Raw genomic sequence first — 27,527 nt, forward strand, 5'->3', positions numbered from 1 at the left:
GAAAATTAACCTTCTCCAAAGATGGAAGAGGCAACAAATCAATAGGTGCACGAGGTAGGAAACCATACACAATTTCAAAAGGGCACATCTTAGTAGTAGAATGCAATGAACGATTATAAGCAAATTCAATATGAGGCAAGCATTCTCCCCACATTTTCTTATTATTCTTCAAAACAACCCTAAGCATAGTAGACAATGTTCTATTGACTACTTCAGTTTGTCCATCAGTTTGGGGTGACACGTAGTACTAAAAAGCAGTTTAGTCCCCAACTAAGCCCATAAACATCTCCAAATGTGGCTAAGAAATTTAGTATCACGATCTGAAACAATAGTATTTGGCACACCATGCAAGCGAATAATTTCATGAAAGAACCAATCAGCAACATTAATAGCATCATCGCTTTTATGACATGGTATAAAGTGTGCCATTTTCGAGAACCTATCCACGACAACAAATATGCTATCCCTCCCCTTCTTTGTTCGAGGTAAACCTAAAACAAAGTCCATAGATATATCCTCCCAAGGAACACTAGATACAGGCAAAGGCATATATAAACCATGAGGATTTAGTCGTGACTTAGCTTTTTGACATGTAGTGCAGCGAGCACCAAAACGCTCAACATCACGTCTCATCTTTGGCCAAAAGAAATGTGTAGCAAGTATATCCTCCGTCTTCTTCACGGCAAAGTGTCCCATTAATCCTCCTCCATGCGCCTCCTGCAACAACAAAAGACGAACCGAGCTAGCTGGAATGCATAGCTTGTTAACACGAAACACAAATCCATCATTAATGACGAACTTGTTCCATGTTCTTCCTTCTTTACAATTCTGCATTACATCTTTAAAATCAGCATCATGCACATATTGATCTTTGATGGTCTCCAAACCAAATATTTTGAAGTCAAGTTGTGAAAGCATGGTATAACGACGAGACAATGCATCAACAATAACATTTTCTTTACCCTTCTCGTGTTTAATGGCATAAGGGAAAGTCTCAACGAATTCAACCCATTTAGCATGTTGACGATTCCGTTTAGCTTGACTTTTAATATGTTTCAAAGATTCATGATCAGAATGTATAACAAATTCTTTGGGCCATAAATAATGTTGCCATGTTTCTAAAGTCCATACAAGAACATATAATTCTTTATCATAAGTAGAATAATTCAGACTAGGCCCACTCAATTTTTCAGAAAAGTATGCAACAGGTTTGCCATCTTGTAATAACACACCTCCTAATCCAATTCCACTAGCATCACATTCAAGCTCAAAAGTCTTATTAAAATCAGGAAGTTGGAGTAAAGGAGCATGTGTCAACTTATCTTTCAATACCGTGAAGGCTTCTTCCTGTGCGGTACCCCAAACAACAGGCACACCCTTCTTTGTAAGCTCATTGAGAGGTGCAGCAATGGTGCTGAAATCTCTCACAAAACGCCTATAGAATCCAGCGAGGCCAAGAAAACTCCTCACTTGTGTGATTGTTTTGGGATGTGGCCAACTCTCAATAGCTTCAATCTTGGCTTTATCAGCTTCAATTCCCTGTGGAGTAACAACATAGCCAAGAAAAGATACTCGGTCGGTGCAGAAGGTGCACTTCCCAAGGTTACCAAACAAACGTGCATCATGTAGAGCAATAAAAACAGCACGTAAATGTTCCAAATGTTCCTCCAAAGATCTGCTATAAATCAGTATATCATCAAAATAGACTACCAAAAATCGTCCAATGAAAGCACGTAAAACTTCGTTCATTAGTCTCATGAAAGTACTAGGCGCATTAGTTAACCCAAAAGGCATGACTAACCACTCATATAAACCAAACTTAGTTTTAAATGTTGTTTTCCGTTCATCTCCCAGTTTCATACGAATTTGATGGTATCCACTACGCAAATCAACTTTGGAGAAAATTGTAGAGCCACTCAATTCATCAAGCATATCATCTAGACTAGGAATAGGATGACGATAACGAATAGGCACTAGTATAATAGGAACTACAATCAACACACATACGCGACGTACCATCCTTTTTAGGCACTAGTATAATAGGAACAGCACAAGGACTAAGAGATTCGCGTATGTAACCTTTGTCGAGCAGCTCCTGTACTTGACGCATAATCTCTTTCGTCTCCTCTGGATTGGTACGGTATGGTGCACGGTTGGGTAGCGATGCACCGGGAATTAAGTCAATTTGATGCTCAATCCCTCAAATAGGTGGTAATCCCGGTGGCACGTCTTGTGGGAAGACGTCAGCGAACTCCTGCAAAATGTTAGTGACAGCAGGGGGCAAAGAGGAAGGCACGTCCTCGAATGAAAATAATGCCTCTTTGCACACAAAAGCATAGCAAACAGATTTGCTAAAATCTAGCTCATCAATATCAGATTTTGTGGCAAGTAAACATGCACTTTTCAATTTAATTTCAGAAGCAACACTACATGGTTTATTATTAGGTTTCATTTGTTGCTCAAATTCTTTTGCCACAATCTGATTTTCACTCTTATTTTTCTCCTGTTTTTGCTTTATGAGCTCTATTAATATCATCTTTCAAAATGGATTCAGGAGTCATAGGAAGCAAAGTAATATGGCTATCCTTATGAACAAGAGTATACTGATTATTTCTACCATGGTGTACATAATTTTTATCAAATTGCCATGGTCTACCAAGTAATGAGGAACATGCTTGCATGGGTACCACATCACAATCAACATAATCAACATATGCAGAGATACTAAAATGCACATGAACAGTACGTGTTACCTTAACCTTGCCGTTGTTGTTGAGAGATAGCTTCTCCACCATCTCCATGCCAGCCAAGTTGTTGCAGCTCCCTCCATCTATGATGACGCGAACAAAACTTTCCTTCACAACTCCCTTTGTATGGAACAAATTATGCCTCTGATTTTGCTCAGCTTGTGTGACCTGCACACTCAAAACACGTTTAGCAACTAAACATTCATACCTGTCAGCATCTTTAGGAGCCATGTATCGCGTCTCATGATCAGAATCATCTCCACCGTGTTCTTCACGTGTAATAAGAGCCAAAGTCTCCTCATCATAGTCACTAGCAGACTCATACCCACCATCCTCAGTAGCAATCATCACACGCTAAGATTTGCATTCTCTCGCCAAATGTCCTCTTCCCTTACAACGATGACAAATAATATCACTTGTGTGCCCTGCTGATGCCATGGAAGAAGAAGAACTCTGTGCAGGCCCGATAGGTGTGCTCTTGGCAGATAATGGTGGTTGTGCCTGCTTCCTTGTATCACGGTTGGAGGTAACAGCTGATGGAGGTGTTAGAGCAGTAGAATCTGTGGAAGTAGAGGATGCACGCGGTGTCCATGATGAAGGTCAACCTGCAGAAAAGTTAGTCCGCGCCAATGCCTGTCGATCCTGCACTTCACGTTCAGCTTTACAAGCAAGATGGAATAAATGAGTGATATTATTATAATCCTTATACTCTAGAATGGTCTGAATCTCTCTATTTAATCCACCCATAAAACGTGCAAGCATAGCTTCATTCTCCTCAACAATACCACATCTAATCATGCCAGTTTGTAATTCATGATAATATTCTTCTACAGAATTTTGTCCTTGTCTTAAGCGCTGCAATTTTTGAAGTAATTCACGTTGATAATATGGTGGAACCCAACGAGTACGCATAGCAGTTTTCAAAGCAGCCCAAGTAGCTGGAATAGGATATAATCTACAATGTTCAGACCACCAAACACATGCAAAACTAGTGAAAGCACAAACAGCAGCAGGAACACGTCTCTCCTCGGGATATTGTAAACATGTAAAACGTTGTTCAGTTTCTAACTCCCAACTAAGATATATATCAGGAACATATCTACCCTCAAATGGTGGAATATTCAATTTTAGTTTAGGAAGATGGTCATGATCTCGTACCTCATGTGGTGGTGCATCCCTACCGTTGCGATGATATGCATGAGGACGACCTGGTGGTGGTGGTGCTGGTGGTTGCACGTAGTTCTGATTTTGATCAACCTCATCCTCGTAATGGTCCTCCACCTCTACAGTAGCAGCAGGATCTATAGAAGCATCAACAGCAGCACCAGAATTTTGCCCAGGGTCAATGGGAACGCGCTGTGCTCGTCCCACTTGATTTGGAAGGCGACGTTGTTGTTGTTGTAGAGGTGCGACAGGTGCAGCCGGTGGTGGAAGACGCGCAAGCAGGTCATTAAATCTGTTATCGAGCTTTGTTTCGAACGTCTTCTCAAGGCCAGTGATCTTCTCCATGGCCTCTTCAAAATTGTTCAGCACATCTTGCACCTGTTCAGTCATCATTTGCTGAAACTTATCATGAAGCTCCTTGTTCATTAAGTTCTCCCTGTCAATCTTGTCGACTTGTGATCCTGGCATGGTTAGCAGCAATAGAAACACACGAGAATATGATCCTACAGACTACTAACAAGTGGTGGTGGTGGTGGGTGTCACAAATCCGTCAAGCAAATCTCAAATTCTTACCAGTTCTTACCCAGCAGCAGGCGGTGATCCGCAACCGATGTAGTCAAAACTCTCAATGCTTGGATAGAGCGATTACCAGGGAGAGTCAAACGCACGATGTAGATGTATGTGGAGCTGGGAAGGCTTATAATATGGTAGCACAAAGGGTCAGCAATAATCAATTCAGAGATGCAAAGTTGAATAAATGATCAACGACGGGACTGTGCTGGTCCTAGGCTAGACCGTGCTAGAGACGCGAGCCTAGAACACTATCAAAATCACGACGCTGCACATAAACAAGGGAAAAGCACACTCTAGAAAAAAATTTGCTCTGTTTTTTTGCGCTCTTTCTTTTGCGCTCCTCTTTTTTTGCGAAAAATCACTATAATGGCGAGTGTCTCAAAACTCTTCCCAGGTCAAATTGACAGGATGGGCACGAATTTTTTTTGACTTTTTTTTTGGAAATCAGGGCAGCGACGACGAAAAAGTGCGACAAAAAATCACTATGATGGCACGTGGCTCAAAAGACTCAGAAAAGCCTAAAAACAGGATAGGGAAAAAATATTTTCGGCTGCCAAAATTTGGGCCTAAAAACTGCCCGAGGGTCTCCAGACCTTTTTTTGGAAACCTACTCAGGCAAGGAAACACAAATCGGAAATTAGACGGATCTCGAAAACAAACCTAATATGAAAGTAACTCGGATTGGTGGTGGATATATGGTGGTAGGATATGGCAGCGGTGGTGGTATATGGATACAGATTGGTGGTGGTATATGGATACGGATTGGTGGTGGTATGTAGATACAGATTGGTGACGGTATATGGAGATGGATTGGCGGCGGATAAGCGGTGGTGGTAGATGGCAGGGGCGATGATGATGGTGCGGCGGCGGCGTGACAACTTATGACCAGAACTCGAAACTCTAAAAAACTAGACTCTAAGACCAGCAAATAGACACGATGATGCAACCGCAAATTCAACAAAGCAAAATACTGAAAAGACTATGCAAGGGCTCAGACTGGTTCGGATATGATGAACTAACCCTAATTTTTTTGTGCCTTTTTCGTGGACTATAGGTATGAAGGACAGACTCGATCTAAACTACGGAAAACTGGAAAATCTCACCGAGCAACCTGGAAATCTGATACCACTTGATAGAGGCGAAGGTGTCCCGATGTTTCGATGAGATAGCAATCGTTTTCGGTGGGAGTCGACTTTGACGATCCGACTACGAACATGCGAAGATGTCGCACCTTAGCAATCGCTAAACCAACTTCCGAGGGGTTATTGACCATGCCAGAGCACGATCAACCTGACCACGAGGGTCTGTTTCCTGCGAGCAAATGAAGAACAAGCAAGAAACTGAGATTGCAATCTAGATATTGCGAATAAAAGAGGAAAAGCTTTATTAATGAAGGTGGGGTTCTGAGACGCCTTTGTCTGGTCGTTGAACACAAACGAAGTACGCGAAGTTGCAGCTATGGCGAACTTTTAATCTAAACAAAACCCAAAGCCTAAACGATGCCCTAAGGGCTGTATATATGGAGGAGAGAGGGGGAATTTCGTGGCCCTTGGAGGAGGGGTCCGAAACCAACCCTAACTCTTGTTTCCCCACACATACGGACTCTAAAAACTACCTATAATCAAGTATTTCGAAATTACATGGGCCAGGCCCAAAAATAAGCTGATGCAGCACCTAGAATAGCCTCTGGACGAAATTTATGAAGTGGCATCTTGTATATTTCGTCCAAGGCTTCATGCACTCATTATGGTGGCTTCAAAGTCCTGAAACCATCACTTGTAACTCCGTTCTTATCCCCCTTGCGCATGCCATCATCTCCATGCTTGAACTTGCTCCAAGGTTCATCTTTCTTTTCCAAGCTAGGCCCTTCATTTGTAAGCAAAACAAATGTATCCAATTTAGGCAGCATCATATTCTCATGAACATTAGAATCGTTACCAAGAAACGAAAGTACCTGATAATTCAATTGGCGTGCGCGAGCTCTAGTAATTGGTCCAGTATGTATAGCAGCAAGGGCTGTGGGTGTTACAATGGTATTGATGTCCTCATCATCCTCCCCTTCTTGAAATGAAGTCGTCCTCGACGAAAGCTCATCTTCCTCTCCCAAATAAGGCTTCAAATCTGCAATGTTAAAAGTGGGACTAACCCCAAAATCTGCAAGCAGCTCAAGTTTATATGCATTATCATTTATTTTCTCTAACACCTTAAAAGGACCAGCAGCACGTGGCATTAGCTTTGATTTGCGCAAATTAGGAAATCTATCCTTACGCAAATGTAACCAAACAAGATCTCCAGGTGCAAACACAACATGTTTTCTACCCTTATCTCCAGCAAGTTTATATTTACCATTCATACGCTCAATGTTTTCCTTAGTTAACTCATGCATTTTTAAAATCAATTCAGCACGTTCTTTAGCATGAAAATTAACCTTCTCCAAAGATGGAAGAGGCAACAAATCAATAGGTGCACGAGGTAGGAAACCATACACAATTTCAAAAGGGCACATCTTAGTAGTAGAATGCAATGAACGATTATAAGCAAATTCAATATGAGGCAAGCATTCTTCCCACATTTTCTTATTATTCTTCAAAACAGCCATAAGCATAGTAGACAATGTTCTATTGACTACTTCAGTTTGTCCATCAGTTTGGGGTGACACGTAGTACTAAAAAGCAGTTTACTCCCCAACTTAGCCCATAAGCATCTCCAAAAGTGGCTAAGAAATTTAGTATCATGATCTGAAACAATAGTATTTGGCACACCATGCAAGCGAATAATTTCACGAAAGAACAAATCAGCAACATTAATAGCATCATCGCTTTTATGACATGGTATAAAGTGTGCCATGTTTGAGAACCTATCCACGACAACAAATATGCTATCCCTCCCCTTCTTTGTTCGAGGTAAACCTAAAACAAAGTCCATAGATATATCCTCCCAAGGAACACTAGGTACGGGCAAAGGCATATATAAACCATGAGGATTTAGTCGTGACTTAGCTTTTTGACATGTAGTGCAGCGAGCAACAAAACACTCAACATCACGTCTCATCTTTGGCCAAAAGAAATGTGTAGCAAGTATATCCTCCATCTTCTTCACGCCAAAGTGTCCTATTAATCCTCCTCCATGAACCTCCTGCAACAACAAAAGACAACCTGAGGCATGGGCAGGGAGCAGAAAGGCGGCGTACCTCTGGAGGCAGAGCCAATAGTTTGGCGACGCGTTCCAGCGGCGCATCGCGGCCACTCTCCGCTAGCCTGCATTGAAGCAGCTCCCGCGCCACGATGAGCGCGGCTCGCAAGTTCGCCTGCTCCCGTTGGGTGTGCGGTGCCGTTGCCGCAGCGTAGCCTGAAGATCTTGTGATGGCACGCGTGCGCCGTGGCGCGAGGGTGGAGGGCGCTTGGCCGCGCCGCCCGCGTTGTTGGCGTCCTAGGAACAGGGGTGCCCAAACTTGCCTGCCTGCAGCCCACGGCGTGGCTCCACCAACGGCCCGGTACGGCCCAGCTTTGGCAGCAACAACTCAAGACCCTCGCGAGGCGGACGACACCAAGACCTCCCTGGGGCGGCCTAGCTAGGTCGGCTCCCGAGGAGCGGAGATATCTATGCAGGGGGCACCTCGCGAGATTCACATGATGTGAGCCGTGACGACCAAGGCCAGGCGGGCGCCAGCGGGCGCAGTGCACCAGTTTCCTCTTTGGTGCTAAAGAGACAAGCACAGACGAGGAGTCCCGAGGCATTAGGCAAAGGTTTCCATATCGGTGCAACAAGACCAAGACCAGCAGGACGGCAGGACGCAGGTCACCGCGGAGCCCACAGCAGCATCACCATTAGAGCCTTTGGCACGCAAAGACTACTTTTGTTAGGATAGCTTGTACTAGTTGTCTCCCTTCAAAATTGGCCGTTGTGGGATCCCTTCCCACCTACATTTGGGAGGAGGACCAGGGCCTCTATAAATAGGACTAGCCACAACCATAGGAGGCAACTCATCTTGGATTGGATCCATTCCATCCTCACATCCACCAGCTCATCGAGCTCAAGAACACCTCTCCTCGCGAGGCTGTTCATCCACTGTACTAATTCATCCTCAGCCCTCGAGGCAATCCACCACCACACTGGAGTAGGGTATTACACCACGCGGTGGCCCGAACCAGTATAAACCTCTGTGTCTCGTGTTCTTTGGGTTCACCGAGCTAAGCCGTGGAATCGTTGGGTACGTAGGCTGGGGAAAAAGAGTCCTTCTTGCGCACCCCAGAGTTCGAACCTCTCAAGGGTCTGCGGAACCCTGAATCCGACATTTGGCGCGCTAGGTAGGGGTGTGCCGAAGCTTCGCCTCCCCGCCTGCTTTGTCTCTCCGTCCGGCTCCCATGGCAGGCGCCACTCCTCCGACTTGATCGACGGGCGCGCGTAGAGGCGCCATGGGCCTCTGAGCCTTCACCCCCGCCTTGCAGCAAGTGCGGTGGCCACACAAGTTCAAGCCGGAGATGCCGCCTTGCTATGACGGCGCGGCGGATCCAGCGGCCTTCCTGCTGGCATACGAGGAGACCGTTCTAGAAGCCGGAGGCGATGACAAGGTCATGGCCAACTGGTTCCCCATGGCCCTCGCCGGCGCACTACGCGCCTGGCTGCTCAACCTGCCAGGATCTTATGTGGCCTCCTCAGAGGAGCTGCGCGGCCTTTTCATCGCGCGCTTCGCAGCTCCAGCACCCCTCGCTGTTGCGGCCCTCCTCGGTGCCTCGCAGGCACCGCTCTTTGACCGCCATGTCAAGCAATTCTTCTGCCACATGGGTGCCGCCTCTGTGCAGCAGGGAGCCCCTCCGAGATGGGCGGCGCCCAAGTCCGACCTCACCTTCGACTCAGGGGGCCACCCGGCGACCACCGCTGGCTCGGGCACACTCCCGATGATCTGCACACCCACCATCTGCAACGTAGCGGTGACTAAGACCCTCATTGACGGCGGGGCCAGCCTCAACGTGCTCTCCGTGGAAGCTTTTGGCTCGCTTCACGTACCGTACGGCCGGCTCCGTCCCACCAAGCCCTTGTCCGGAGTTGGCAACGGTTCTACCAGCCCTCTAGGGCAGATCCACCTCCCGGTCACCTTCGATACCCGTGACAACTACCGCACCGAGCATATCGACTTTGACATCGCTCGCATCGGCCTCCCGTACAATGCCATCCTCGTGGACCCTGCCCTGGCTCAGTTCATGGTGGCGACCCATCCGGCCTACAACCTCATGAAGATGCTGGGAAGCAGCGGAGTCCTCATCGTGGCTGGAGACACCAAAGAAGCCCTGACAGCCCTCAAGCTCGCCTTCAGGGCCGTAGCGGCAGCATGCCCGGCCGACGGAGCCACTCCCGGGGCTAAGGGGGCTGCGCCAGCCAAAAAAGAAAGAGTTGTTCACTCAAGATCGGGCCAAGACGAAGCAGGTGCCGGTAGACGAGGATAGGGCCTCGGGGGCCACCTTCACCATAGGTGCCGACCTCGCCCCAGACCAGGAGAAGGAGTTGGTGAATTTCCTACATGCGGACAAGGAGGTATTCGCCTGGGAGCCCAAGTAGCTAGTTGGGGTCCCAAGGGAGTGATCAAGCATTACCTGAGGGTATGCCCTAACTTGCGCCCGGTGAAGTAGAAGGCACGACGGCAGTCCACGGAGAAGCAGTCCTTCATCGTCCAGGAGACCCGCAAGCTACAAGAAGCAGGTGTCATCTGTAACATGCAATACCCGGAGTGGCTGGGAAACCCAGTCGTCTGCCCAAGAAAGGCGGGAAGGAACGTATGTGCGTCGGCTTCACCAACCTCAATAAAGCCTGCCCTCAAGACCCGTTCCCGCTTCCGCGCATCGACCAGATCGTCGACTCCACCGCCAAGTGCGACTTGCTATGCTTCCTAGATGCCTTCTCGGGCTACCACCAGATCAAGATGGCTGTGCAGGACGTCGAGAATACGACCTACTTGACCCTGTGCGGGGTGTACTGCTACACCTGCATGTCGTTCGGGCTGCACAATGCTGGGGCGACCTTCCAGCAACTGATGCACATCGCTCTGGGCCAACAACTCGGGAGGAACGCTGAGGCCTACGTCGACGACATTGCGGTAAATTCTCAGGAGGCAAGGACCCTCATTCAGGACCTAGAGGAGAGTTTTGCCAACCTGCGCAAGGTGGACCTGCGGCTCAACTCGGAGAAGTGCGTGTTCGGCATCCCCTCCGGCAAGCTGCTGGGTTTCCTTGTGTCGCACACGGGGATCGAGGCGAATCTGGAGAAGGTCAAGGCAATAGAAGACATGAGCCCGCCGCAAACTCTCAAGGAAATGCAAAAACTCACGAGCCACGTCACCTCGCTGGGGTTTTTTATCTCCAAGCCGGGGGAGCGCGCCCTACCGTTCTTCAAGCTGATGAAGAAGAAGGGCCCATTCGAGTGGACCCCGGAGGCCGACTTGGCGTTTCAAGGCCTCAAGAGATACCTAACCAGCCCACCGGTGATGGTAGCGCCTCGTCCCCTCAAGTCCCTGGTGCTTTAGCTGGCCGCCACACCTCATTCCGTCAGTGCAGCGCTGGTCGCCGTCCGGGAGGAGCGCCAAGACAAGGGCCTGCCGCACCTTCGGTTGGGATGGTGCGGCACCGAGACAGTGCCCCTGAAGCCACAGCGGTGCCAGCAGATGACCAGGCTCCACAAGACGGCGCTCCTGAGACTGCGGTGGCCCCGATGGGCAACGAAGCTCCTGAGGTCCCCCGGCCTCAGGAAGCGACCCAACCTCCGGAGACCTCGGACTCCATCGACGCTCCCGCCCTCGTCAAGCACCCGGTGTACTTCGTCAGCACGGTGTTACGGGACGCACGGGCACGCTATCCCATGCCTCTACTCGCTCTCCTCGTGGCCTTGCACAAGCTGCGTCACTACTTCCAAGGACACCCTATTAAGGTCGTCTCAGCCTACCTGCTGGAGAGGTTGCTCCGAAGCCCCAACGTTGCGGGAAGGGTTGCCGAGTGGAATATCGAACGGCAGGCTTTCCAGCTGGAGTTCAGCACAACCAGGGTCATCAAGGGAGCCGCCCTCGCCGACTTCGTCGCGGAATGGACCGACGCTCCGGAACCCAAAAGAGGCGAAACTGATCCCTCTCGCCAGGAAGTGAAGCGCTAGATGGTTGGATCATGTACTTCGGCGGCGCGTTCGCTCGTTAGGGCGCGGGGGCTGGAGCCGTGCTCATCTCGCCCACCCAGGACAAGCTCTACTACGTCGTGCAGCTCTACTTCCAGTAGGGCGAGAAGGTCTCCAACAACATCGCGGCGTACGAAGGCTTGATCGCTGGCCTTAAGGCTGCGGTTGCCTTGGGAGTGAAATGTCTCACCATAAGGGTTGACTCACAGTTCCTCGTCAACTTCTCCAACAAGGTATACGAGCCGAAGGATGAGCATATGGAGGCATACCTCGCGGAGGTATGCAAAATAGAGAAGCAATTCTTGGGCCTGGAACTGCAGCACGTGCCCCGTGACACGAACAAGGAAGCCGACGAGATTGCCAAGAGGACGTCCAGACGCCTGCCCCAGGAGCCCGACATCTTTGAGGAACGACTCTTCAAGACTTCAGCAGCCCCTCCGGCTGCGGAACCGGCGCCACCTCAGGAGGGGCTTCCCCCACCTCCAGCCTTGGGAACCCCCGCCTGTGGTCCGACCTCAGGAGCAGCCCTGCTCCTAGCGCTTGAACCCCAGGAGGGGAGCTGGGCCGAAGAGTCCAGGGCATACCTGATGCAAGGAACACTGACAGAGAAGGAGGAAGATGTGGAGCGCGTGGCCCGGCAGGCTACATCATACTGCATTCAGGATGTTGAGCTGTATCAAAAATGGTCGAATGATGTTTCCTTGCGATGTATCTCCAGGGAGCAGGGGTGCGAGCCGTTAGCTGACATACATGGTGGGGACTGCGGGCATCATTTGTCGTCACGCACCTTGGTGGGCAAGGCGTTCCACAGTGAGTTCTACTGGCCCACGGCTCTCAGCGACGCAACCGAGCAGGTAAGGTCCTGCGAGGCATGCCAGTTCCACGACAAGCAAATCCACCAACCTGCTCAGGGCCTCCAAACTATTCCGCTCTCATGGCCATTCGCGGTCTGGGGGCTAGACATTCTGGGTCCGTTCCCTCGAGCGCCCGGGGGCTACCGCTACCTCTACGTCGCCGTCGACAAGTTCACCAAGTGCGCGGAGGTGGAGCCAGTACGTACCATCCCTGCCGGCTCAGCAGTCAAGTTCATTAAGGTCCTCGTGAGCCGGTTCGGAGTCCCTAATCGTATCATCACTAATAACAGCTCGCAGGTCACTAGCAATCTCTTCAAAACATATTGTGCTAACCTTGGAACACAGATCTACTACGCTTCAGTAGCGCACACCGGGAGCAACGGCCAAGCTGAACGCACCAACGGGAAGGTCCTGAGAGGCCTCAAGACAAGAACCTTCAAGAAGAGGCTCAAGGCCTGCGGCAGAGGCTGGCACGATGAGCTCCAGTCCGTGTTGTGGTCCATCCGCACCACCGCCACCAAGCCGACGGGCGAGACTCCATTCTTCCTCGTCTACGGAGCCGAAGCGGTTCTCCCTCATGAGTTCAAGCATCACTCGGCGCGGATCTTGGCGTTTGACGAGGCACGTCAGGATGCCATGCGGGGGATGGACCTCGTGCTGGGAGAGGAACACCGCCGCCAAGCCTCGCTCCGAGCGGCAAGGTACCAGCAGGCGTTGCGGCGGTACCACTGCCGCAACGTCTGCTCCATGACGCTCGAGGTGAGCGATCTCGTCCTTAGGCGGGTGCTCTCCAGGGAAGGGCTGCATAAGCTCTCACCCATGTGGGAGGGCCCGTTTAGGATAACCCGCATCTCCAGGCCTGGCGCCATGCACCTGGAGATGCAGGACGGGATCCCCATCCAGAACGCCTGGAACATCCAGCACCGCTGGAAGTTCTACCCATGAAGCAAGGCCTAGTGCCTGTGAAGGTCTCCGCTCGTGACACTCTCACGTAATAATGAGTGGGGCTGTACATGCCCCGGAGTCCCTGGAGTGCCGCCCTCGGTCCTCGGGGGCTCCCTCCCACGTCCTAGTGGCAGCACTTAGCTCCGCGCTGGTGAGAAGACTAGACTAGGCGCCAGACGCGACTGTTCATTTACTTTCAGTAGCTGGTTTGCAACCTTTTTAATGGAATTTGAAGTTCTGGTGTTTCTCGATTACTTGGCTAGGTTTCCCTTTTCTCTTACCTCGCTCGCTTCTTTGTCTTGAGTCAGGGAGGGCAGCAGTTGCCTGACGCTCTCCCTCGTACGCCTTGCGCGGGGGCTGGGCAGGTGCGTGCTTGTGCTGGGCTAACCTAGACCACGGGCAAACGCACCTCGCCAAAGCCCTGTCTCCCCAGAGCTTCGGCTCCCATGATCTTCGCGAGGCGCCCTCGAATGACTCCCGATTGGCGCACCCCCATAGGTCCGTGCCCCATGGGTACCACGACGTGGTGCGCTAAGCCGTGATCAGCCCATGCCCGAGGGCTCGCGCAAGGAGGAACAAGGCGCCCGACAGATATCCTAACAAATCATGCAGCTTCGCGATGCCTCCTGAGGTCAGCTGCTCCCGAGTTGGCAGCAAGGAGACCTCACCAGATGCCAGAAGGCGCGCCCTCAAGAGATGGGAAACTACCCCGAGCGTACGAAAAGCTAAGTTATCCCTCTACGTCTACGTGGAGCACAAATGTCACAACACAACACAAGAACAATAAACATAGCATAATGGTACGGATACCATGGTTCATTACATGCCCCAGCAGGGCCATCTACTTTTTTCAAATGCAGGAAGAAAGGAAAGGTTACACAAAGTGGGCGCACAACCGCGTCACTCCCCGGACTCAGTCGGAGCCTTCCTCATGCTTCACTGGAGCACGACGTCAGGACGACCCGCCACCATCCTCGAAGCGATCCCGGTGACGTGGCGGCTGGTCGTAGCCACCGTTGCTGGAGCTCTCGCCAGAGGAGGAGCCGCCGCCGCTGGATGAGCCATGGCCATCGCCAAGGGCGAGCTCGCCCTCGGCATCGTCGCGGCCGTCGTCGAGGCCAAGCTCGCCATCACCACTGCTATCCTCAGGGTAGCACCCTTCGCGGCGACCGTCTTCCCCAAATACCCTCACATAGAGGGTCGCGACACCGTCGTACTTGAAGTGGAGGGTACACCGCCTGCTCAGGCTGCGCGCGCGGGCGAACGTCTGCCAGCCGTGGGCCAGGACCACGTCGCCTGCGGAAGAAACCTCCACCGCGATCCACGAGGCCCTGCTGCAGCAGCTGTCGGCTTGCAGCCAGAAACTGTCGAGACCCACGGCCGGCAGCTCATCGGCAAATGAGCGCGGGAGCTGGAGCCAGGTGCCTGCCGGCTGCTCTGACCACACGATGAACTCCGGGAGCACCTCTGCCAAGCGGAAGCGTGGCTGAGGGGGCCGGGCGACCACGGCGCGCCTTCCCACGGCACAGGGGCTGCTCCACCTAGAGCGGCCCCCGCCACGGGAGGAGGCACCGTTGCGGACACCTAGGACGATGTCGGACCCCGAAGTAGTACGTCCGCGCCCACGAGGAGCAACAGCATGGGTCGCGGCATGCTTACAGGGGCGACCATGCCCCCTCTTGGGCGGTGGTGAGCCGAACCCCTCCTGGCGAGCCTTCCCTTTCTCCGCGACCGAGAACCTCTTCGTCGGCGCCATGGGTGTCACGGCAAGATGGCGAAGCGAGGAGGAAGAAGAAGGGGCGGGCAGCGAGAAGGAGATGAGCAACGGGGGCTCCGGCCCTCTCCTCATTGATAGCCAGAAGGAGGCCAACCGTCGACCTCCATGATCGCACGCAATGATGGTTTTCTTCTGCATGCAGCAGGGTCTCGTCAAGCCAAATGGTTGCCAAGGCAGCATGGGAAGCGGAGGCGCCCACGTCCCGTCAATCGCCATGCATCGACCGAAGCTGCAGGCGGTTGGGGCCCGCGGCGCTCCGCACTTGCCCTTTGGCTTCGCCTTGAAGCCAAGTTCGAGCGCGCCTTGGGCCCGGGGGCTACTATCGGCATCCTAGGAACGGGGGTGCCCAGACTTGCCTGCTTGCGGCCCATGGCGTGGCTCCACCAATGGCCCGGTATGGCCTAGCTTCGGTAGCAACAACTCAAGACCCTCGCGAGGGGCCAAGCCTCGCGAGGCGGACGACACCAAGTCCTCCCTGGGGCGTTCTCTCCCGAGGAGCAGAGATATCTATGCAGGGGACACCTCGCGAGGTTGATACGTGTCCAACGTATCTATAATTTTTTATTGTTCCATGCTATTATATTATCTGTTTTGGATGTTTAATGGGCTTCAATATGCTCTTTTATATTATTTTTGGGACTAACCTATTAACCGGAGGCCCAGTGCCAGTTACTGTTTTTTGCCTATTTCAGTGTTTCGCAGAAAAGGAATATCAAACAGATTCCAAACGGAACGAAACCTTCGTGAGGATCTTTATTGGAACAAACACAATCCAGGAGACTTGGAGTGCAAGTCAGAGACGCAACGAGGCGGCCACGAGGCAGGAGGGCGCGCCCAGGGGGGTAGGCGCCCCCCACCCTCGTGGGCCCCTCCTATCTCCACCGACCTACTTCTTTCCCCTATATATACTCTTATACCCTGAAAACATCCAGGGGAGCCACGAAACCACTTTTCCACCGCCGCAACCTTATGTACCCGTGAGATCCAACCTTGGGGCCTTTTCTGACGATCTGCCAGAGGGGGATTCAATCCTGGAGGGCTTCTACATCAACTCCATAGCCTCTTCGATGATGTGTGAGTAGTTTACCACAGACCTTCGGGTCCATTGTTATTAGCTAGATGGCTTCTTCTCTCTCTTTGGTTCTCAATACAAAGTTCTCCTCGATGTTCTTGGAGATCTATTCGATGTAATACTTTTTGCGGTGTGTTTGTCGAGATCCGATGAATTGTGGATTTATGATCAAGATTATCTATGAACAATATTTGGTTCTTCTCTGAATTCTCATATGCATGATTTGATATCTTTGCAAGTCTCTTCGAATTATCGGTTTAGTTTGGCCTACTAGATTGATCTTTCTTGCAATGGGAGAAGTGCTTAGCTTTGGGTTCAATCTTGCGGTGCTTGATCCCAGTGACAGAAAGGGAACCGACACGTATTGTATTGTTGCCATCGAGGATAAAAATATGGGGTCTATATCATATTGCTTGAGTTTATCCCTCTACATCATGTCATCTTGCTTAATGCGTTACTCCATTCTTATGAACTTAATACTCTAGATGCATGCTGGATAGCGGTCGATGTGTGGAGTAATAGTAGTAGATGCAGAATAGTTTCGGTCTACTTGAAACGGACCTGATGCCTATGTTCATGATCATGCCTAGATATTCTCATAACTATGCGCTTTTCTATCAATTCCTCGGCAGTAATTTGTTCACCCACCGTAATATATGCTATCATGAGAGAAGCCACTAGTGAAACCTATGGCCCCCGGGTCTATTTTACATCATATTAGTTTATCGTCAACTTGCCAATTTCTATCGTCGTTTATTTTGCAATCTTTACTTTTCAATCTATACAACAAAAATACCAAAAATATTTATCTTATTATCTTTATCAGATCTCACTTTTGCAAGTGGCTGTGAAGGGATTGACAGCCCCTTTATCACGTTGGTTGCAAGGTTCTTGATTGTTTGTGCAGGTACTAGGCGACTTGCGTGTAGTCTCCTACTGGATTGATACCTTGGTTCTCAAAAACTGAGGGAAATACTTACGCTACTTTGTTGCATCACCCTTTCCTCTTCAAGGGAAAACCAACGCATGGTCAAGAGGTAGCAAGAAGGATTTCTGGCGCCGTTGCCGGGGAGATCTACGCTCAAGTCAAGACATACCAAGTACCGATGACAAACTCTTCTCCCACGCATTACATTATTTGCCATTTGCCTCTCGTTTTCCTCTCCCCCAGTTCACCCTTGCCGTTTTATTCGCCTTTTTCGTTCGCCTCTTTTCGCTTGCTTCTTCTGTGCTTGTGTGTTGGATTGATTGTTTTTCAAGATGGCTCAAGATAATACTAAATTATGTGATTTTTTCAATACCAACAACAATGATTTTATTAGCACTCCGATTGCTCCTATTACCGATGCTGAATCTTGTGAAATTAATGCTGCTTTGTTGAATCTTGTCATGAAAGATCAATTTTCTGGCCTTCCTAGTGAAGATGCCGCTACCCATCTAAACAACTTTGTTGATTTGTGTGATATGCAAAAGAACAAAGATGTGGACAATGATATTGTTAAATTAAAACTACTTCCGTTTTCGCTTAGAGATCGTGCTAAAACTTGGTTCTCTTCTTTGCCTAAAAATAGTATTGATTCATGGAATAAGTGCAAAGATGCTTTTATCTCTAAGTATTGTACTCCCGCTAAGATCATCCCTCTTAGAAACGATATTATGAATTTTAAGCAACTTGATCATGAGCATGTTGCACAACCTTGGGAGAGGATGAAATTAATGATACGTAATTGCCCTACACATGGTTTGAATCTATTGATGATTATACAAAGTTTTTATGCCGGATTGAATTTTGCTTCAAGAAATCTTTTAGATTCGGCCGCGGAGGCACTTTTATGGCAATCACTTTAGGAGAAGCTACTAAACTCCTAGATAATATTATGGTTAATTATTCTCAATGGCACACCGAAAGATCCACTAGTAAAAAGGTTCATGCTATTGAAGATATTAATGTTTTGAGTGGAAAGATGGATGAACTTATGAAATTGTTTGCTAATAAGAGTGTTTCTTCTGATCCTAATGATATGCCTCTGTCCACTTTGATTGAGAATAATAATGAATCTATGGATGTGAATTTTGTTGGTAGGAACAACTTTGGTAATAACGCATATAGAGGAAATTTTAATTCTAGGCCTTTTCCTAGTAATTCCTCTAATAATTATGGTAATTCCTACAACAACTCTTATGGAGATTTTAATAAGATGCCGTCTGATTTTGAGACTAGTGTTAAAGAATTTATGAATTCGCAAAAGAATTTCAATGCTTTGCTTGAAGAAAAATTGCCTAAGATTGATGAGTTGGCTAGGAACATGGATATAATTTCTCTTGATGTTGATTCTTTGAAACTTACATCTATTCCACTTAAGCATGATATCAATGAGTCTCTCAAAGCCATGAGAATTTCCATTGATGAGTGCAAAGAAAGAACCGCTAGGATGCGTGCTAAAAAAGATTGCTTTGTGAAAGCGTGTTCTTCTAGTTTTCATGATAATGATTATGAAGATCTAAAAGTGATTGATGTGTCTCCTATTAAATCTTTGTTTTCCAATATGAATTTTGATAAAGATGGGACTGGAGATGAGTTAACTTTAGTTAAAAGGCGTCCCAATTATTCAGAGTTTTTAGATCTTGATGCAAAAAATGGTAAAAGTGGGACTGAAGAGGTCAAAACTTTACATAGCAATGAACCCACTATTTTGGATTTCAAGGAATTTAATTATGATAATTGCTCTTTGGTAGATTGTATTTCCTTGTTGCAATCCGTGTTAAATTCTCCTCATGCTTATGATCAAAATAAAGCTTTTACCAAACACATCGTTGATGCTTTAATGCAATCCTATGAAGAAAAGCTTGAATTAGAAGTTTCTATCCCTAGAAAACTTTATGATGAGTGGGAACCTACTATTGAAATTAAGATTAAAGATCATGAATGCTATGATTTATGCGATTTGGGTGCTAGTGTTTCCACGATTCCAAAAACTTTGTGTGATGTGTTAGGTTTCCGTGAATTTGATGATTGTTCTTTAAATTTGCACGTTGCGGATTCCACCATTAAGAAACCTATGGGAAGGATTAATGATGTTCTTATTGTTGCATATAGGAATTATGTGCCCGTAGATTTCATTGTTCTTGATATAGATTGCAATCCCACATGTCCTATTATTCTTGGTAGACCTTTCCTTAGAACGATTGGTGCAATTATTGATATGAAAGAAGGAATATTAGATTCCAATTTCCATTAAGGAAATGCATGGAACACTTTCCTAGGAAGAAAATTAAATTACCTTATGAATCTATTATGAGATCCACTTATGGATTGCATACCAAAGATGACAATACCTAGATCTATTATTGTTTTTATGCCTAGCTAGGGGCGTTAAACAATAGCGCTTGTTGGGAGGCAACCCAATTTTATTTTTGTTCCTTACTTTTTGTTCCTGTTTCGTAATAAATAATTCATCTAGCCTCTGTTTAGATGTGGTTTTACGTTTTAATTAGAGTTTGTGCCAACTAGAACCTTTGGGAAGACTTGGGTGAAGTCTCTGCGATCTTGCTGTAAAAAACAGAAACTTTAGCGCTCACGAGATTAGCTATCATTTTTACTGGAGAGTGCTTTTAGGTTGATTCTTTCTGAAGATGATTAATAGATAAATTCCTCAAGTCCACCAATTTATTTCAGAATTTTTGGAGTTCCAGAAGTATACGTTTGATACAGATTACTACAGACTGTTCTGTTTTTGACAGATTCTTTTTGTGTGTGTTGTTTGCTTATTTTGATGAATCAATGGCTAGTATCAGGGGGTATGAACCATAGATAAGTTGGAATACAGTAGGATTAACAACAATATAAATAAACAATGAGCTAATTACAGTACCTTAAAGTGGTGGTTTGTTTTCTTACACTAACGGAGCTCATGAGATTTTCTATTTAAGTTTTGTGTTGTGAAGTTTTCAAGTTTTTGGGTAAAGGTTTGATGGATTTTCGAATAAGGAGTGGCAAGATCCTAAGCTTGGGGATGCCCAAGGCAACCCAAGGTAAAATTCAAGTACAACAAAAAGCCTAAGCTTGGGGATGCCCCGTAAGGCATCCCCTCTTTCGTCTTCGTCTATCGGTAACTTTACTTGAGGCTATATTTTTATTCGCCACATGATATGTGTTTTGCTTGGAGCGCCTTGTATGACTTGAGTCTTTGCTTTTTAGTTTACCACAATCATCCTTGCTGTACACACCTTTTGGGAGAGACACACATGAATCAGAATTTATTAGAATACTCTATGGGCTTCACTTATATCTTTTGAGCTAGATAATTTTGCTCTAGTGCTTCACTTATATCTTTTTAGAGCACGGTGGTGGTTTTATTTTATAGAAATTATTGATCTCTCATGCTTTACTTATATTATTTTTAGAGTCTTTTAGAACAGCATGGTAATTTTCTTTGGCTATAAAATTAGTCCTAATATGATGGGCATCCAAGATGGGTGTAATAAAAACTTCCATATAGAGTGCATTGCATACTATGAGAAGTTTGATACTTGATGATTGTTTTGAGATATGAAGATGGTAAAATTAGAGTTGTGCTAGTTGAGTAACTGTGAATTTGAGAAATACTTATGATGAAGTATGCAAGTCCCGTAGCATGCATGTATGGTAACCGTTGTGTAACAAATTTGAAGCATGAGGTGTTTCTTTGATTGTCCTCCTTATGAGTGGCAGTCGGGGACGAGCGATGGTATTTTCCTACCAATCTATCCCCCTAGGAGCATGCGCATTGCTTGGTTTTGATGACTTGTCGATTTTTTCAATAAGTATGTGAGTTCATTATGACTAATGTTAAGTCCCTGGATTATACGCACTCTCACCCTTCCATCATTGCTAGCCTCTTCGGTACCGTGCATTGCCCTTTCTCACCTTGAGAGTTGGTGCAAACTTCGTCGGTGCATCCAAACCCCATGATATGATACGCTCTATCACACATAAGCCTCCTTATATCTTCCTCAAAACAGCCACCATACCTACCTATTATGGCATTTCCATAGCCATTCCGAAATATATTGCCATGCAACTTTCCACCTTCCCGTTTATTATGGCACGCTTCATCATTGTCATATTGCCTTGCATGATCATGTAGTTGACATCGTATTTGTGGCAATGCCACCATGCATAATTTTACATACATGTCACTCTTGATTCATTGCCCATCCCGGTACACCGTCGGAGGCACTCATATAGAGTCATATTTTGTTCTAGTATCGAGTTGTAATCCTTGAGTTGTAAATAAATAGAAGTGTGATGATCATCATTATTAGAGCATTGTCCCGTGTGAGGAAAAAAAAGAGAAAGGCCAAATAAAAAAAGGAGAAAGGCCAAAAAAAGAGAAAGGCCAAATAAATAAAGGAGAAAGGCCAAAAAAAGAGAAATGCCAAAAAAATAAAAGAGAAGGCCCAAAAAAAGAGAGAAAAAGAGAGAAGGGACAATGTCACTATCGTTTTTCCACACTTGTGCTTCAAAGTACCACCATGATCTTCATGATAGAGAGTCTTTTATTTTCTCACTTTCATATACTAGTGGGAATTTTTCATTATAGAACTTGACTTGTATATTCCAACACTGGGCTTCCTCAAATGCCCTAGGTCTTCGTGAGCAAGCAAGTTGGATGCACACCCACTTAGTTTCATTTGTTGAGCTTTCATACATTTATATCTCTAATGCATCCGTTGCATGGCAATCCATACTCCTCGCATTGACATCAATTGATGGGCATCTCCATAGCCCATTGATTAGCCGCGTCGATGTGAGACTTTCTCCCTTTTTGTCTTCTTAACACAACCTCCATCATCATATTCTATTCCACCCATAGTGCTATGTCCATGTCTCGCGCTCATGTATTGCGTGAAAGTTGACAAAGTTTGAGAATACTAAAGTATGAAACAATTGCTTGGCTTGTCATCAGGGTTGTGCATGATGAGAGCATTTTGTGTGACGAAGATGGAGCATGGCCAAACTATATGATTTTGTAGGGATGAGATTTCTTTGGCTATGTTATTTTGAGAATACATAATTGCTTAGTTAGTATACTTGAAGTATTATTATTTTTATGTCAATATTAAAATTTTGTCTTGAATCTTTCGGATCTGAACATTCATGCCATAATAAACAAAATTACATTGAAAATTATGTTAGGTAGCACTCCACATCAAAAATTCTGTTTTTATCATTTACCTACTCGAGGACGAGCATGAATTAAGCTTGGGAATGCTGATACGTCTCCAACGTATCTATAATTTTTGATTATTCCATGCTATTATATTATCTATGTTGGATGTTTAATGGGCTTTAATATGCTCTTTTATATTATTTTTGGGACTAACCTATTAACCGGAGGCCCAGTGCCAGTTGCTGTTTTTTGCCTATTTCAGTGTTTTGCAGAAAAACAATATCAAACGGAATCCGAACGGAACGAAACCTTCGCGAGGATCTTTCTTGGAACAAACGCAATCCAGGAGACTTGGAGTGGAAGTCAAAGACACAACAAGGCGGCCACGAGGCAGGAGGGCGCGCCCAGGGGGGTAGGTGCGCCCCCACCCTTGTGGGCCCCTCGTAGCTCCACCGACCTACTTCTTTCACCTATATATACTCTTATACCCGGAAAACATCCAGGGGAGCCACGAAACCACTTTTCCACCGCCGCAACCTTCTGTAACCATGAGATCCCATTTTGGGGCCTTTTTCGGTGATCTGCCGGAGGGGGATTCGATCATGGAGGGCTTCTACATCAACTCCATAGCCTCTCCGATGATGTGTGAGTAGTTTACCACAGACCTTCGGGTCCATTGTTATTAGCTGGATGGCTTCTTCTCTCTCTTTGGTTCTCAATACAAAGTTCTCCTCGATGTTCTTATAGATCTATTCGATGTAATACCTTTTGCGGTGTGTTTGTCAAGATTATCTATGAACAATATTTGGTTCTTCTCTGAAATCTTATATGCATGATTTGATATCTTTGCAAGTCTCTTCGAATTATCGGTTTAGTTTGCCCTACTAGATTGATCTTTCTTGCAATGGGAGAAGTGCTTAGCTTTGGGTTCAATCTTGCGGTGCTCGATCCCGGTGACAGAAAGGGAACCGACACGTATTGTATTGTTGGCATCGAGGATAAAAAGATGGGGTTTATATCATATTGCTTGAGTTTATCCCTCTACATCATGTCATCTTGCTTAATGCGTTACTCCGTTCTTATGAACTGAATACTCTAGATGCATGCTGGATAGCGGCCGATGTGTGGAGTAATAGTAGTAGATGCAGAATAGTTTTGGTCTACTTGACACAGACGTGATGCCTATGTTCATGATCATGCCTAGATATTCTCATAACTATGCGCTTTTCTATCAATTGCTCGGCAGTAATTTGGTCACCCACTGTAATATATGCTATCATGAGAGAAGCAACTAGTGAAACCTATGGCCCCCGGGTCTATTTTACATCATATTAGTTTATCGTCAACTTGCCAATTTCTATCGCCGTTTATTTTGCCATCTTTACTTTTCAATCTATACAACAAAAATACCAAGAATATTTATCTTATTATCTCTATCAGATCTCACTTTTGCAAGTGGCCGTGAAGGGATTGACAACCCCTTTATCGCGTTGGTTGCAAGGTTCATGATTGTTTGTGCAGGTACTAGGCGACTTGTGTGTAGTCTCCTACTGGATTGATACCTTGGTTCTCAAAAACAGAGTGAAATACTTACGCTACTTTGCTGCATCACACTTTCCTCTTCAAGGGAAAACCAACGCATGCTCAAGAGGTAGCAGAGGTTCACATGACGTGAGCCATAACGACCAAGGCCAGGCGGGCGCCAGCGGGCGCAGTGCACCAGTTTCCTCTTTGGTGCTAAAGAGGCAAGCGCGGGCGAGGAGTCCCGAGGCATCAGGCAAAGGTTTCCATATCGGTGCGACAAGACCAAGACTAGCAGGACGGCAGGACGGAGGTCACCGCGGAGCCCACGGCAGCATCCCCACCAGAGCCTTTGGCAGGCGAAGACTACTTTTGTCAAGATAGCTTGTACTAGTTGTCTCCCTTCAAAATTGGCCGTTGTGGGATCCCTTCCCGCCTACATTTGGGAGGAGGACCAGGGCCTCTATAAATAGGACTAGCCACCACCATAGGAGGCAACTCATCTTGGATTGGATCCATTCCATCCTCTCATATCCACCAGCTCATCAAGCTCAAGAACACCTCTCCTCCTGAGGTTGTTCATCCACTGTACTAGTTCATCCTCAGCCCTCGAGGCAATCCACCACCACACTGGAGTAGGGTATTACACCACGCGGTGGCCCCGAACCATTATAAACCTCTGTGTCTCGTGTTCTTTGGGTTCACCGAGCTAGGCCGTGGAATCGTTGGGTAGGCAGGCTGGGGAGAAAGAGTCCTGAATCCGATGGGGTGCGCACGAAGAACACTCTCTCCCCAGCTCGCTCGCTCAACGATTCCACGGCCTAGCTCGATGAACACAGAGAACAAGGGACACGGGGGTTTATACTGGTTCGAGCCACCTCGCGGTGTAATACCATACTCCAGTGTGTGGCGGATTGCCTCGTGGGGCTGAGGATGAACTAGTACAGTGGATGAATAGCCTCAGGAGGTGAGGTGTTCTTGGGCTCGATCAGCTGGTGGGTGTGAGGCTGATCTGAATGATCCGTCCGACCTCCCTTGCTACGGTGGTGGCTAGGTCCTATTTATAGTGTCCTTGGTCGTCTTCCCCAAATGTTTAGGCGGGAAGGGATCCCACAATGTTCATGTTTGAAGGGGGACAACTAGTACAAGCTATCCAGATAAAAGTAATCTTCGCCTGCCAAAGGCTCTGGTGGTGACGCTGTTGTGGGCTCCGCGATGACCTCTGTCATGCCGTCCTGGCGGTCTTGGTCTTGTTGCACCGATACGGAAACCTTTGCCTGATGCCTCGGAAATCCTCGCCTGCGCTTGCCTCCTTAGCACCAAAGAGGAAACTCGTACACTGCGCCTGCTGGCGCCCACCTGGCCTTGGTCGTCATGGCTCACGTCACGCGAACCTCGCGAGGTGCCCCTCGCATAGATATCTCCGCTCCTCGGGGGGCAGCCTAGTGAGACTGCCCCCAGGGAGGTCTTGGCATCGTTCGCTGAGGGAGTCCTGGACTAAGGGGTCCTCGGGCGTCCGGCCTGTTATTCATTGGGCCGGACTGATGGGCTGTGAGGATATGAAGGCCGAAGACTATACCCGTGTCCGGATTGGACTCTCCTTGGCGTGGAAGGCAAGCTAGGTGACCAACAATGAAGATTCCTTCTTATGTAACCAACCCCATGTAACCCTAGATCTCTCCGGTGTCTATATAAACCGGAGAGCGTAGTCAGGATAGATATATACACATTACCATAGTCATACATGCTAGACTACTAGGGTTTAGCCATTACGATCTCATGGTAGATCAACTCTTGTAACACTCATATTCATCAAGATCAATCAAGCAGGAAGTAGGGTATTACCTCCATAGAGAGGGCCCGAACCTGGGTAAACATCGTGTCCCTCGCCTCCTATTACCATCGATCCTAGAGGCACAGTTCCGGACCCCCTACCCGAGATCTGCCGGTTTTGACACCGAGATTGGTGCTTTCATTAAGAGTTCCACTGTGCCGTCGTCGAAAGGTTCGATGGCTCCTTCAATCATCGATAAGGACGATGTCCAAGGAGAAACCTTCCTCCCAGGACAGATTTTTGTATTCGGCGGCTTCGTACTGCGGGCCAACTCGCTCGGCCATCTGGAGCAGGTCGATAGCTACGCCCCTGGCCATCAGGTCAGATTGGAAGCTTGAACTACATCACGGATACCCGTGGAGACTTGATCTTCAGTGGGTTTGAGACCGCAACGATTGCTCTCCCTCGCCCCGATGAACATGACTTAGATCTGTCATCGGATCACATCCATGAGATGGTTCATGTTGCTGCAACGGCCTTAGAACCGAAGCAGATCGTGCCCTCCGAGGCCACAAAGTCCGCGGCGTTGGAGCCACACACGGACTCGACATCCTGCAATGTTTGCATCAATGGAACTCCGGACTCGTCTCCGGCTATACGTTCCAGACCAGGTACACGTACAGACACCGAGCTGGATCGGTTATCTATTTTCGAATTTAGTGCTGCAGACATCTTCCAGCATTCACCTTTGGGTGACGTGCTAAACTCTTTAAAGAACTTGTCCTTGGAGGAGTTCTCACAGCGAACTATGTTCGGTTCAAGCTAGAGGCGGATGACGAGGAATTTTGCTTCCCACCCGCCACCCACTTCATAGCCACTGTCGATGACTTAACCAACGTGCTTGACTATGGCTCCGAAGACATCAACGGTATGGACGACGATGACGACAAGGAGCAAGGCCAAGACCCACCATTCACTGGACGTTGGACGGCCACCTCTTCGTACGACGTGTACATGGTTGATACACCTAAAGGATCTGGCGACGACAAAGAAGAGCCAGATGCGAATAAACCCTCTGAGACGCAGTCCAAGCATTGGCGGCCCAAACGCCGTTCTAAGCCCCGTCGCTCAAAATATGGCAACACTAGCACCGGAGAAAATAGTACTCCGGGCGACGCCGAAAACAATGAAGACCCTGTCGGAGCTGCATCCGAACAGGAGGAACACGACAACAGGCAAGATAACCCTGATGAACAGGCCATAGAAGATGACTCGGAGGATGATAGTTACCGTCCACCCTCCGAGGAGGAGACAAGCCTCGGCAACGAAGACTTCATTGTGCCTGAGGATCCTCTGGAGCAGGAGTGCTTTAAGCTTAAGCTCATAGCCACTGCAAGGAGCCTGAAAAAGAAACAGCAACAGCTTCAAGCTGAACAAGATCTGCTTGTCGACAGATGGACCGATGTCCTGACAGCCGAAGAATACGGCCTCAAGCGCCCAGCCAAGAGCTACCCGAAACGCAGACTGCTACCTCAATTCGATGAGGAGGCACCGGAGCACATATCTTCCTCGCGTAATGCGGAACGACCACCACGTGGTCGAGACAGGGCGGCCGACCGGCCACCCCGCAGTCGGAATAAAGCGGCAACTTAGGCCGAACAACAGCCTGCCCCACTGCCCCGTATAAATAGAAACGGAAGAGTTCAGGGTCACACGTACGACCTCCGGCAAACCCTGGACAGTAGAGCAGGACATACAAGATCGATCTACGGATCGCGAGGACGTGCCTCGAG

This window comes from Triticum aestivum, chromosome 2D, assembly GCF_018294505.1.
Source record: "Triticum aestivum cultivar Chinese Spring chromosome 2D, IWGSC CS RefSeq v2.1, whole genome shotgun sequence".
NCBI lineage: Eukaryota > Viridiplantae > Streptophyta > Magnoliopsida > Poales > Poaceae > Triticum > Triticum aestivum.